Source organism: Pseudophryne corroboree, unplaced genomic scaffold (genome assembly GCF_028390025.1).
Source record: "Pseudophryne corroboree isolate aPseCor3 unplaced genomic scaffold, aPseCor3.hap2 scaffold_142, whole genome shotgun sequence".
Lineage (NCBI taxonomy): Eukaryota > Metazoa > Chordata > Amphibia > Anura > Myobatrachidae > Pseudophryne > Pseudophryne corroboree.
In genome coordinates, this window is record NW_026968046.1 from 931,258 (window position 1) to 941,338 (window position 10,081).

General features: G+C 41.2%; 4 non-coding genes across 4 annotated transcripts; all 4 read right to left on the reverse strand.

Annotated features, from left to right (window-relative positions):
* Positions 1 to 4,399: 4,399 nt before the first annotated feature.
* LOC134996361 (U1 spliceosomal RNA) lies at positions 4,400 to 4,563 on the reverse strand. Its single transcript, XR_010199061.1, has one exon. It is a non-coding gene; the product is annotated as a U1 spliceosomal RNA (small nuclear RNA).
* A 150-nt stretch (positions 4,564 to 4,713) lies between these two features.
* Positions 4,714 to 4,877, reverse strand: LOC134996235 (U1 spliceosomal RNA). The gene has a single exon (XR_010198940.1). It is a non-coding gene; the product is annotated as a U1 spliceosomal RNA (small nuclear RNA).
* Positions 4,878 to 5,551: 674 nt separating this feature from the next.
* Positions 5,552 to 5,714, reverse strand: LOC134996499 (U1 spliceosomal RNA). The gene has a single exon (XR_010199189.1). It is a non-coding gene; the product is annotated as a U1 spliceosomal RNA (small nuclear RNA).
* Positions 5,715 to 5,866: 152 nt separating this feature from the next.
* On the reverse strand, positions 5,867 to 6,030 carry LOC134996128 (U1 spliceosomal RNA). Its single transcript, XR_010198835.1, has one exon. It is a non-coding gene; the product is annotated as a U1 spliceosomal RNA (small nuclear RNA).
* Between the last annotated feature and the right edge of the window lie 4,051 nt (positions 6,031 to 10,081).

The following is a 10,081-nucleotide window of genomic DNA, read 5'->3' on the forward strand; positions in this document are numbered from 1 at the left end:
ATCCCAGCATGCCCTGCCACAGTTTTGCTATTAAGGTATGCTAAAACTGAGGCAGGGCATGCTGGGATGTGTAGTTCCACAGCAGCTGGAGGGTCGCAGGTTGAAGACCCATGTTTTAGCATGCCTGTTCTATGATGCATGTTCCATGATGTCACAATCAGCTTGGAATGGGGTGTCTAGCAGGCATTTGCTGACAGCCACTTGAGGGAGACACACATCAGGAGATGCAGCATATCGGAGGTCTTCGATGCCTTTCCAGCAAATGCACACCACCTGCTGCTGGTCTGGACACAAAACAATGCCCACAATCGAAGTCCCAAAATGCCCAACTACAGGATTCATGTAAGTAGTGAATTTAGGAATGAATTTAGAAGTAGGAAATTAAGTTAGTTCACAAGTACATTCAAATTCAGATCTAAAGACTAAACACAAAACACAAAATAAGACTCCACAGAGCAATTATCAGGTGTCTTTATCAATTGTTGCATTTAAAAAATCAAGCAATTAGGGAGCACAATGTTGCGACAATGTAACCCTATTTGCAAAATAGTACTAAATAAGTTTGTCGATGTAAGACATTTGCAAAGGCGCAAACAAAACACGCTGGAAAATGCAACTGAATCTGTTTTTGGAGGTTAGAAAAGATGCAGGATCAAGTAGCTCCATGGGTAGGGTGTTTGATTAGAATTCAACAGGTTATAGGTTTGAATCCTGGGTATGATAGTTTGAGGTGTTATTTAATAAAGCATGTTTATATATTAGTCACACATGGCTTACTTGTACAAATGGCATGTCACCAGTTAGTGCTGACTGCTGATATGCCATTTGCACTAAAACAAATTAAAATGGTAAAAGTTATTGTACTTTAAGTAAAAATAAAAGCTAAAATATCAATCCCAGTTTTGGATTACTTTAATGAACAAAAAAAAAATGCATATAGCAAAGGATAGTTTCAATCTGCCTACCTCTGGGTTATGGACCCAGCATGCTTCCATTACAGTACTCTGCTGCACATGTAAGTGCAAGAGATCCTGAAGCACTCACTCATCATGGGAAAGTACCAATGTGTTTCTTCATTGGTTGATGGAAGAAACATCTTACAAAAACTCTCCACATTATTGACTTTTTAAAATGTTTCTAGGAATCGTTCTAGATGAATGCTTATTAGCCTTTGTCAGTATAGACTTTTACAAAGTGTTGCTGTGGCGCAATCAGTTACTGTGTAAGGCTATTAACCAAAAGGTTGGTGGTTCAATCCCACCCAGGGACGTAATTGACCTTGTTATCAGATTTTGGTGATCTTTATGTAGACAAGTGAAAATTTCAAACCCCCTCTTATGGTGTAGGGTACCTGGCCTTCTCTGATGTAATCAGAGTTAGATTTGATTCAGTGATTTTATAAAAACAGCTAGGAAGCACAATTTAGCAGTGGGTTGCAGAGAAAAAGAAATATGCTGGCAAAAAAATCCAATTGAGTGATTAAACAGCTTTTCATTTTCTGGCTTTATTTTTATGCTAACAAATTTGTTCTCTGAAAAGTGTCCACAAAGCCAAGTTTCTGATTAACACATTTGTAGGGATGGTTTTTAACCTATTACTAAATTAAACTTGCTTCATTGGAAAGGCAGCAAGATGCATCCTCATTTCAATATCTACTGAAATAATACAGGTTGACACCAGGAAACATTAACGCCACTGCATCCTTTGTGCTTTCTCATGTGGAAGTCTGTTTAATGTGAAAACAAGGTGATATCTAATTAGCACACAGGTAAGGAATTAAGAAAATATTTATTTAAGGGTGAAGATGTTTCTCACAAAATCGTTGCCCCAATGCATCATTGAAATTCAAGCTGGAAAGATGATTTTAATATATCACTTGTACATTTTGTATTGCTCTTCTGGTGACAATGTAGTTTGTTTTTGTCAATTACCATTTTAATAATCGGGTAAAGAAAATTAAGTGGATTTTTGAAAGAAAACAATACTGTCAATATACTATTAAAACAAATGAAAATGGTAAAAGTTATTGTACTTTAAGTAAAAATAAAAGAGCAAAAATATCAATCCCAGTTTTGGATTACTTTAATTAACAAAAAAAAAACGCATATAGCAGAGGATAGTTTCAATCTGCCTACCTCTGGGCTATGGACCCAGCATGCTTCCATTACAGTACTCTGCTGCACATGTAATTGCAAGAGATCCTGAAGCACTCACTCATCATGGGAAAGTACCAATGTGTTTCTTCATTGGTTGATGGAAGAAACATCTTACAAAAACTCTCCAGATTATTGACTATTTAAAGTTTTTCTAGGAAACGTTCTAGATGAATGCTTATTAGCCTTTGTCAGTATGTACTTTTGCAAAGTGTCGCTGTGGCGCAATCAGTTAGTGTGTACAGCTATTAACCAAAAGGTTGGTGGTTCAATCCCACCCAGGGATGTAATTGACCTTGTTATCAGATTTTGGTGATCTTTAAGTAGACAAGTCAAAATTTCAAAAACCCCTGTTATGGTGTAGGGTACCTGGCCTTCTCTGATGTAATCAGAGTTAGATTTGATTCAGTGATTTTATAAAAACAGCTAGGAAGCACAATTTAGCAGTGGTTTGCAGAGAAAAAGAAATATGCTGGCAAAAAAATCAAATTGAGTGATTAAACAGCTCTTCATTTTCTGGCTTTATTTTTATGCTAACAAATTTGTTCTCTGAAAAGTGTCCACAAAGCCAAGTATCTGATTAACATCTTTGTAGGGATGGTTTTTCACCTATTACTAAATTAAACTTGCTTCATTGGAAAGGCAGCAAGATGCATCCTCATTTCAATATCTACTGAAATAATACAGGTTGACACCAGGAAACATTAACGCCACTGCATCCTTGCTGCTTTCTCATGTGGAAGTCTGTTTAATGTGAAAACAAGGTGATATCTAATTAGCACACAGGTAAGGAATTAAGAAAATCTTTATTTAAGGGTGAAGATGTTTCTCACAAAATCGTTGCCCCAATGCATCATTGAAATTCAAGCTGGAAAGATGATTTTAATATATCACTTGTACATTTTGTATTGCTCTTCTGGTGACAATGTAGTTTGTTTTTGTCAATTACCATTTTAATAATAGGGTAAAGAAAATTAAGTGGATTTTTGAAAGAAAACAATACTGTCAATATACTATTAAAACAAATTAAAATGGTAAAAGTTATTGTACTTTAAGTAAAAATAAAAGAGCAAAAATATCAATCCCAGTTTTGGATTACTTTAATTAACAAAAAAAAATGCATATAGCAGAGGATAGTTTCAATCTGCCTACCTCTGGGTTAAGGGGCCCAGCATGCTTCCATTGCAGTACTCTGCTGCACATGTAAGTGCAAGAGTTCCTGAAGCACTCACTCATCATGGGAAAGTACCAATGCGTTTCTTCATTGGTTGATGGAAGAAACATCTTACAAAAACTCTCCAGATTATTGACTTTTTAAAGTTTTCTAGGAAACGTTCTAGATGAATGCTTATTAACCTTTGTCAGTATGTACTTTTGCAAAGTGTCTCGGTGGTGCAATCGGTTAGTGTGTTTGGTTATTAACCAAAGGGTTGGTGGTTCAATCCCACCCAGGGATGTTATTGACCTTGTCATCAGATTTTGGTGATCTTTAAGTAGACAAGTCAAAATTTCAAACCCCCTCTTATGGTGTAGGGTACCTGGCCTTCTCTGATGTAATCAGAGTTAGATTTGATTAAGTGATTTTATAAAAGAACAGCTAGGAAGCACAACTTAGCAGTGGGTTGCAGAGAAAAAGAAATACGCTTGCAGAAAAATCCAATTGAGTGATTAAACAGCTCTTCATTTTCTGGCTTTATTTTTATGCTAACTAATTTGTTCTCTGAAAAGTGTCCACAAAGCCAAGTATCTGATTAACACCTTTGTAGGGATGGTTTTTCACCTATTACTAAATTAAACTTGCTTCATTGGAAAGGCAGCAAGTGATGTCATCCAAGCAGTGGGTCAAAGTTGGCTTCAACCCTCGTCTGCTTATGAAAAGAGAAAAGGGATATGCAGGGCATGGCGGCCTTTTGCGACGCTTGGATGACCCCTAGTTCGCATTAAACACCCCCACCCTCCTTCGGTGTGGGGCTCATTTTGGCCATGCCCCAGCCCCTGAAGCATTCAAGCTGATTTCTTGCAGCAGCTGGGTACTGTAACAGCTCCAGAGCTGCTCTGTAAGGCAAGTAAAAGGGTGTGGGCCCTGCAGCACTACCTGTAGTTTGCATTGTGCATTGGAAGGCACAAAGTAAGCAGACGGGAGGAGAAGTCAGGATAGTGCACAAGGTTATAGAAGGGAGGGGCTCAAGAAAAGAGAAGTGGAAACAGACAGCATACTAGGCTGGAGAGAGACCTGAGACAAAGAGATCTGAATTATACGAGAGCCGTCCAGGGGAAACACAAATTATGCAGTCAAGTTTCCCACATTTGGGGAAATCGCAAGGGGCAGCACACCCAGAGTGCAATGGGTGAGCCTTGCCCTGGGAGAAGCACCTTCATGATCGTAGTATCTCACCTGGCAGGTTAGTAGGAGTTGGGCTAGAGCTGGGGAGGGTCGCTGCTCGGGCACTACCTTTCAAGTGAAGGAGATCCAACTGAGGCAGCACAAGGGAACTCTCAAAAGAAGAACAAGGCTAGAGGAAGATCTGAGACAAAGAAATCTGACTTTACCAGAGCTGACCAGAGGAAAGCACAAACACAGTCCACCACTACCACAAATAATGCAGTCGAGTTTCCCACATTTGGGGAAATCACAGGGGTCAGCATACCCAGAATGCAATGAATGAACCTCACCCTGGGAAAACAATCTTCATGACAATAGTATCTCCTATGCAAAATAAGTATGATTTGGGATAGGGCTGGGGAGGGCCGCTGCTCAGGCACATCTCTGTCAAGTAAAGGAGATTCAACTGAGGCAGCACAAGGGAACTCTCATCTGGGGACAACAACTGCAGGGAGAACACATATTTTCAGATGAACATGGGGTGGCAGAAGGCTGCCTAATACTGAAGCACCCCCAAACAACAAACCAAATGCAACAACTAGTGCAAGCATTCCTGGGGGATGGCCTGCAGCAGATGGATTTGAATATGGTGATGTCATCCAAGCAGTGGGTCAAAGTTGGCTTCAACCCTTGTCTGCATATGAAAAGAGAAAAGGAGCGTGCAGGGCATGGAGGCCTTTTGTGGTGCTTGGATGACCCCTAGTTCGCATTAAGCACCCCCACCCTCCTTCGGTGTGGGGCTCATGTTGGCCATTCCCCAGCCCCTGAAGCATTCAAGCTGATTTCTTGCAGCAGCTGGGCACTGTAACAGCTCCAGAGCTGCTCTGTAAAGCAAGTAAAAGGGTGTGGGCCCTGCAGCACTACCCGTAGTTTGCATTGTGCATTGGGAGGCACAAAGTAAGCAGACGGGAGGAGAAGTCAGGATAGTGCACAAGGGTATAGAAGGGAGGGGCTCAAGAAAAAAGAAGTGGAACCAGACAGCAAACTAGGCTGGAGAGAGACCTGAGACAAAGAGATCTGAATTACATGAGAGCCGACCAGGGAAAACTCAAATTATGCAGTCAAGTTTCCCACATTTGGGGAAATCGCAGGGGCAGCACACCCAGAGTGCAATGGGTGAGCCTTGCCCTGGGAGAAGCAACTTCATGATCATAGTATCTCACCTGGCAGGTAAGTAGGAGTTGGGCTAGAGCTGGGGAGGGTCGCTGCTCGGGCACCCCCCTGTCAAGTGAAGGAGATCCAACTGAGGCAGCACAAGGGAACTCTCGAAAGAAGAACAAGGCTAGAGGAAGATCTGAGACAAAGAAATCTGAATTTTACCAGAGCTGACCAGAGGAAAGCACAAATACAGTCCCCCACTACCACAAATAATGCAGTCGAGTTTCCCACATTTGGGGAAATCACAGGGGTCAGCATACCCAGAATGCAATGAATGAACCTAACCCTGGGAGAACAATCTTCATGACCATGGTATCTCCTATGCAAAATAAGTATGATTTGGGATAGGGCTGGGGAGGGCCGTTGCTCAGGCACATCTCTGTCAAGTAAGTTGCATTTGATTTGTTGTTTGGGGGTGCTTCAGTATTAGGCAGCCTTCTGCCCTACCATGTTCATCTGAAAATATGTGTTCTCCCTGCAGTTGTTGTCCCCAGATGAGAGTTCCCTTGTGCTGCCTCAGTTGAATCTCCTTTTGGAGAAGACCTCAATAAGATTGTAGCTGATCTGGCTACTGCTAAAACAGCTTGCCTACCTAGTATGACTCCTACCACGCAGAAGGCTAAAAGTACTTTTCTTGGCCCTTTCATCCTCCAGGTAAAGCGTACCCAAGGTCAGGCATACCCAAAGCAAGCTCATGTTTCCAGACCTGCCAAGCCCAGACTGAAGCAATCCTGGGCTGCCCATCAGCCTGCTTCCAAAACGGACAAGCCTGCCGCATGACGGTGCAGGCCTCCCTCTGGGGGATCCCAGGGTGGGGGGCCCGACTTCTAGGTTTGGCAAAGAAAGGTATAATTCTAAGCTAGAGAATTCTGTTTGGAGCTCACCTTGTACTTTGTGAAGAAATAATCAGCATTGTGGCTGAGCAGATACATGTAGTGTGTGGCTGCAAACTGCATGGATCTGCTGCGTTGTAATGCTGATTCTTTTTTTTTGCAAAGTACCAATAGCTTCATATAATGTTCACAATTTTTATGCAGGATCAAATAGCTCAATAGGTAGGGTGTTTGATTAGAATTCAACAGGTTATAGGTTTGAATCCTGGGTATGGTAGTTTGAGATGTGTTATTTAATAAAGTATGTTGTTCTGACTGCCGGCATCCTATCACCTGGGATATCATACTAAATAAATGGAGTTGATCAAATTTTTTTTTTTTTTTTAACTAGGGACAATTTCCAGATACTTCCCTTTATAACTGAGATTGCCCCCTGGAACTTCACATCAGTTGACAACTATGCATGAGTGGGCAGTGCTTGCCCTGGATCTGTCCACCCATTTATGTGCCGCCATAAAATAAAGCATGACTAACAGTTATCCTGGGCGTACACTACACAATTATCTGTCAGGCTATCTATCCAGTCTGGATGGTTGGAATGAAAATCTGGTAATGTATAGGAGCAAATGTCAATTAACCATTTGCTCCCAAACACTAGAAAAGTGGTCAAAAATGGTCATTACACAAATTGGTTAAACCCAAAATTTAACCAATTTGTTTAGGGGACCATTTTTGTCCATTTTTTAGTGTTTGAGAGTAAATCGTTGATGGTCATTTGCTCACATAGATAACCGGATTTCTATTCCAACCAGCCAGTGTTGGAGAGATGGTCTGCCAGATTACATAATGCATACCAGAGCCATAACTAGACTTTTTGGTGCCCTGTGACAGAGAATTATATGCCCTCCCCCCCATTTTTGCAATATGGACAAAAGGCGCATGCCTTGTGGGGAAGGGGCATAACAAGATTGGTCTCAGAGAAAGCACATGAGATATGAAGATATATCTAGTATACTTGACACTCAATGGTTTGTGGTATTGCAGGGGTGCCCTCCTTAAATGCATATACAGTCACACATGGCATGTTTGTGTAAATGGCATATCAGCAGTCAGCACTAACTGGTGACATGCCATTTGTACAAGTAAGCCATGTGTGACTAATATATAAACATACTTTATTAAATAACACCTCAAACTATCATACCCAGGATTCAAACCTAAAACCTGTTAAATTCTAATCAAACACCCTACCCATTGAGCTACTTGATCCTGCATCTATTCTAACCTCCAAAAACAGATTCAGTTGCATTTTCCAGCGTGTTTTGTTTGCGCCTTTGCAAATGTCTTACATCGACAAACTTATTTAGTACTATTTTGCAAATAGGGTTACATTGTCGCAACATTGTGTTCCCTAATTGCTTGATTTTTTAAATGCAAAAATTGATAAAGACACCTGATAATTGCTCTGTGGAGTCTTCTTTTGTGTCTACTTCTTATCTACATTTAATTCCCTACCTATAATCAAGGCATTTTTAAATGCTGGGTGCTGCCAGGACGTGAGGCCTACCTAGTCTTTAGATCTGAATTTGAATGTACTTGTGAACTAACTTAATTTCCTACTTCTAAATTCATTCCTAAATTCACTACTTACATTAATCCTGTAGTTGGGCATTTTGAGCCTTCAATTGTGGGCATTGTTTTGTGTCCAGACCAGCAGCTGGTGGTGTGCATTTGCTGGAAAGGCATCGAAGACCTCCGATATGCTGCATCTCCTGATGTGTGTCTGCCTCAAGTGGCTGTCAGCAAATGCATGCTAGACACCCCATTCCAAGCTGATTGTGACATCACGGAACATGCATCATAGAACAGGCATGCTAGAACATGGGTCTTCAACCTGCGACCCTCCAGCTGCTGTGGAACTACATATCCCAGCATGCCCTGCCTCAGTTTTAGCATACCTTAAAAGCAAAACTGTGGCAGGGCATGCTGGGATGTGTAGTTTCACAGCAGCTGGAGGGCCACAGGATGAAGACCCATGTGCTAGAACCAAACCGCAGGTACATTGAATGCTAGCAAGCTGAATGTTTAAATCCTTTTTGTTCCGCAGCATTCCAATGCGGAAGATTCCATGGAACCAGAGATTATTCCATTGAGAAGGACATGCTGCCTGGATGACTGCACTGTGCAAATTAAATCACGGAGCCAGTTGGCTTGTGGGTGGCTCTGGTGACTGGGTGGTTGGGTGGGCGGTGTGTCGGAGGTGGAGCACATGCAAATGAATGTGTATCATCCAGCTAGTGAGAGAGAAAACTCATGTAGGAGTGTGCCTGCTTGTCAGTGAGTTATGCACCTTGCCAGACGTCAAATCTACATGGAGCAACTGGAGGGGACAAGAGCAGGTTTGGAAAATATAGACAGAAGAGCATATATGCTGGCGCATTCTCCATGATTGTGTCAGCTTATGTTTTGGTGCACTGCACTTTCCTCCACTAAGTTTTAGCCATTTTGTTTAAACGCAAGTGTAGTTGCTTCTCGCTCTTTTGGCTGTGATATTGTATTGTGGTTGAAGAGTCTGCTGGAGGGATTGTTTTCTTCATTGGCGAGAGACTGAAGATATTCCAGGATGGAAGGCTTGGGAACACTATCCGTTTTTCAGTTGTGGAAGAGTTGAAAGACCGGATTGGACTACATTCTATAGTAAAGGGTATCTTTGTATTTATTAATCCTCCCTTTATATGTGTCTGTCTTTCAATAAAGCTTTGGGCTTGTGATTCCGTCACCCTCTTACACTCCACACCCATAGCCTTATTAACTATTGTATTGTTTAAATGTATAGTGCAGTTCATGATTTATAGTGTAGGCTGACCTGTGCTGTAGTTCTTGAACTGTACTATACCGACAGCATTTGTATTGTGTTTTGGCTGTGCTGCAACACAGTACTTATGTGTGTAATGTTTATGTATGTTTTTTTGCTTCTTTATGTCAATAAAGACTGCTTTTTCAATCCAATATCTGAAAACAATCAATGTTTATCTTTGATGGCAATAGAAGTGGTATGATATTTGCTGCTTTTGAAAGGCAATATCTGATATGTCCCCTATCTGGTAACCATATATTAAATGGCTTTTCAGAAAAGGGAGATGGGAGAAGAGCTTTCAGTACTTGTAGGACCGATGCACATTTCCTATTCTAGCCTCCAAAAACAGATTCAGTTGCATTTTCCAGCGTGTTTTGGATGCGCCTTTGCAAATGTCTTACATCGACAAACTTATTTAGTACTATTTTGCAAATAGGGTTACATTGTTGCAACATTGTGTTCCCTAATTGCTTGATTTTTTAAATGCAACAATTGATAAAAACACCTGATAACTGCTCTGCGGAGTCTTATTTTGTGTCTACTTCTTATCTACATTTAATTCCGTACCTCTAATCAAGGCATTTTTAAATGCTGGCGGCTGCCAGGACGTGAGGCCTACCTAGACTTTAGATCTGAATTTGAATGTACTTGTGAACTAACTTAATTTCCTACTTCTAAATTCATTCCTAAATTCACT